Genomic DNA, 4,117 nt, shown 5'->3' on the forward strand with positions numbered 1-4,117 from the left:
CTGATTTTTCTTATTGCAAAAGCCAACCTTATCCATGTCCCTAAACACTAAGCTCTTTGATGGCCTAACATAATCTTCCATGTTTTGCTTGGGTTGGTGCATCTTAAATTCATGAGAAAGTATCTCCTTATATGAGACTTGCAAAGTATTAGCACGTTGGAATGTTGGTGAGGTGCTTAGATTTCCTTGTGAACAAAAAAAAGCATAGCCAAACTTGCTTTGTTGGATATAGGAGCAGCAAAAAACTTAGTCATATGAGACTTGGGTCTCATATGGGAAACCTACCCTTGATCCCTAGTGAGACTTGGGTCTCACTAGGGAAACCTACCCTTGATCCGACCAATGCTCTGTCGCAAGTTTTTATAATGAATGTAAGGGATGTGAAAGATTAAGTTCCCACATCAATTTTTATCCCATTGGTGGAAGGTAGTTTTTATGTTATAACTGTAGGTATAATACTTGAAGAGATCATCCTTGGAACGGCATGGATTGCTAAACTTGACTGCAACATAGATTGGACCATGAGGACAACCACAATCAAGTTAGCATAATAAATTCATTCAAAAGTTACTAACATTACTACAAGTAGGTCCCATTCATTCGGTAAGCACAATTATTTGTAAACTCAAAGCCTCTAATCAACCCCCACAACATCCTTAAAACCAAAAGTAAAGGAGATAAAATCCAAACCAAAGGATGGAATCTTCATCAAAAATCAGGGGGGCACCATAAAAGAAACAACCAATACGTCCGATCCTGCTACCTCGATTTCTCAAAAAGCCCCAATGAACCAGGATGAAGCAAGTGTGGGTATCGAAGACACCAAGGAAACCAAATTGTGAGCCAACCAAATAGCTAAAGCCCAAGAAAAAAAGGCCTAAATAGGTGTGGATTCCAAAGGAGAGTATCCCCAAAATGCCGACAAAAATTGATGACAAGCTGATGTGGATCCCTAAGCAGAGAAGAAATAGAAAGCCATATAGTGATCCAACCACACAAGGATGGGTGACCATGTAGATATCACTAATAGCCCAAAGATACTACTAAGGAAGAAGCCAAATAAGGGTGCCAAAAAGGGCATTGGGAAGAGCAAACAATATCTTCCTTTATAGCATCTAAATTACTGAAAACATACAGCATAGGACATCTAGCAACCCTGCAGTTATCCCTTGAACCTCTGCTCATTCAGTCAACTGCCTGAACTTTCTCAATCTAAATCAGTTGTCTCACCTAAATGTCCTCCTAGGTCAGATCTAACTCTGAACAAGTCTGATCTTTAACTCCTCAGCTAACTCCTTTGATCTTCTACTGACCTGAATTGACCCTAACTCTCTCAGTTTGTCTCACCTGAATGTCCTCCTAGGTCAGATCTAACTCTGAACAAGTTTGATCTTTAACTCCTCAGCTAACTCCTTTGATCTTCTACTGACCTGAATTGACCCTAACTCTCTCAGTTCAGCTGCTCTACTAACTGTTTTTTGATTGAGCTAACTGTTGCTGACCTCTATCAGATCCTTGTCCTCTAGACTCACAGACTTTCTTCAAGGACCATCAACTCTCTCAAATCCTTTGGTCCAGAACTCTACTGAATCTATCACCCCACACCACTTCCAACTATCAGCTGACTCCTACCTGACTCAGAACTCTCTACTCTTGTTTCCTCTAACACTTTTACAAACCCCTAAACACCTAAGAATCAACAATGATCTAGCCTTGCAACTCCTAATCTGACAGCACCTGACTCCCTCTAACTCTGTTAAATACTCTCCAGCATTAAAACTATCTGATTGGCCCTGACAGACCTCTGACTATCAGACCTGACTCAAAATAGCTTCCTCTCAACCCAGAAAGACTAGTTTGACCCTTCAAGTGACTGACCCTGATGTTTAGCTGACCATGTCTAACATTGCTGGCTTTCAGCTGTGCTAACACTAGCTGAATCAGCCCCCTGACGGTAGACTTTCAATTGACACTAGCAGCCTTGATTGTGGACTTTAGATTTTGACTCACAATGATTTTTCTCAACAATTTCGATCAAAGCAACATACCCACCTCAACTAAAAAACCAAAACACAAAACTTTATCATCCACTTACAAAGGATTCAAACCCAAATTCATTGTCCTATGCATATAGATAAAACCAAATTAGTTTCAACAACCCTGAGACTTTGGGCTTAAATAAAAGAAAAAAAGATGAAAAATGAGAGTGCCTCCAGAGCTCCAAACCTGATTGATGGACCCTACAACCACCTCTGTAGGTTTTCTTCTTCAAACAGAAACCAACAGTTGAGCGAAACCCTGGGTAGCACCAAGTTCTAAGAGAGGTGCAAACATAGATCCCTGGGCTTACCTGTGCAACCTAGCTGTCTTTCTCACTCTTTACAAGGTGGGATTAAAAGATGCAACCCTCCTAGAGCGAGGAAAGAAAAGTTAACAAAATCATCATCACGCTCAAGAATCTTGCATCAACAAATCACACCAAAACAGGTATGGGTGCCCAAAAAGCAAGATAAGGGAAAAGCTAAGATAGAGCACACACGGACTAAAGAAGAGCAAGAGCAAGAGCAACTTCAGAAGCAAATCCAAGAACTACCCTCTTCTTCTCAGCCTTTGCATGATGGAATCCCAACTTCCCTATAGTTCGATGAAGTCTCTGATGATGAGCACAGTAGTGTGAAGATTGTCCCAGCACAAGATGGCTTAAAAACCAACAACGTCTCATTCTTAATCTAGGTGGAAGCCAAGCTCATGAAAATGATGCAGAGCCCCTCAACTCGAGTAACAAAATGCATCCATTACGGGCACTTGGTGTGCAGACACTTACCATTGTAGGTAATCCAAAAATCTTTACAAGGTGGGACTCGTGATTTTCCCAAGTTTCCTAACATCTGGAGGCCTTTAGAAACGAGTCCTAATGGGAAGGGAGGGATTGTGATTATTTTGCAAGAAGGCGAATGTGAAAAGCCTCCCAAGGCTTACAAAAACCCTACCACCTATGTGGCCCTAGTGCATCCTTGATTTACCTATGTGGGTGGAGGACGAGAAAGGGTGGTGCATGAGAGGTAAAAGTCACATGATATTGGAGCGTTCTAGTGGACTGCACAAACAATAACTCCCCATATCCCAAAGAGCATAAACCACAGCCCATGTACAAAACGGTGAAGGGCCTCCCACTACGGTCGTGCGCGAACGCTCCATGGATCCATGCTATACCTAGAACGATGATTGTGTAGATGTTGGGAAGCATAAGGCTTTGAAAGGGGTCTAAGGGCTCACATGGAGGCCGTAGAATATTATGGTCGATAGCATGGTACATAGATTATAACACATCGTGATTTGATCTCACCACCACACGCAGTCATCAGTGATAGCAATGTCATGATATGCTCGAGCTCGCCATTAATGTTGCATATGAGAGGAGGAGGAGGAGGTGTGGTGCGCGAGGAAATTGGTTGTATTTGAAGCCCTAGCCTATGACACGCAATTTAATCATCATAAGGTGCGGAGATAGAGGGGTGAAAAACCCACATAGCAAGATTGCCAGCTTAAGCGTTACCTTTATGGGCTCGACGGGGGACTGCTCATATAGCACGACTATACTTGAACAGGATCTGTTCTATAGTCCGTACATCTTGCCTGAGCATTCCTGCTCTGACAAGTCGCACAGCCCGGAAGACGAAAGGAGGCTCAGCCGCCAGAGCGTGAATAACTTGCCAGGGCTGCTGGGTGTCCCCGCCCTCCGCCCTGCGCCTTGATGACCGTCCCGCCGTGCTCATTCCGCCGGTGGTGAAGGCTGCTGAGCGATCTGACGGGTGTTTTCCCCACCCGCCATTTTTGGCATATATATATATATATTTTGCAAAGCCCAACAACAACTGCTTCGCTTCTTCCCCGTCGTGTGTCTCACCACCACCACTAAGCTCCTTCACTCCTCCCAAACACATTTATAGACACTATTGCACTACATAAATCCCCTTTCTTATACCTCAACCTCCTAAGCTCATTTAGACATGTTGACCAAAGCGGTTCAGACAATTGTATCACACTCATCATTGGCGAGGTGGCCTCCTCAACCCATGGGAGGAGTCCTCCCTATCTCCATGTGTTAAGTACATAT

General features: G+C 43.4%; 1 non-coding gene across 1 annotated transcript; it reads left to right on the plus strand.

The window, feature by feature from the left end:
* The first annotated feature begins 3,590 nt into the window (after positions 1 to 3,590).
* On the plus strand, positions 3,591 to 3,815 carry LOC147612531 (small nucleolar RNA U3). The gene has a single exon (XR_015263578.1). It is a non-coding gene; the product is annotated as a small nucleolar RNA U3 (small nucleolar RNA).
* The last annotated feature ends 302 nt before the right edge of the window (positions 3,816 to 4,117 follow it).

The sequence above is a fragment of the Cibotium barometz genome, chromosome 45 (assembly GCF_041138505.1).
Source record: "Cibotium barometz isolate CiBa-2024 chromosome 45, ASM4113850v1, whole genome shotgun sequence".
In the NCBI taxonomy this organism is placed as follows: domain Eukaryota; kingdom Viridiplantae; phylum Streptophyta; class Polypodiopsida; order Cyatheales; family Cibotiaceae; genus Cibotium; species Cibotium barometz.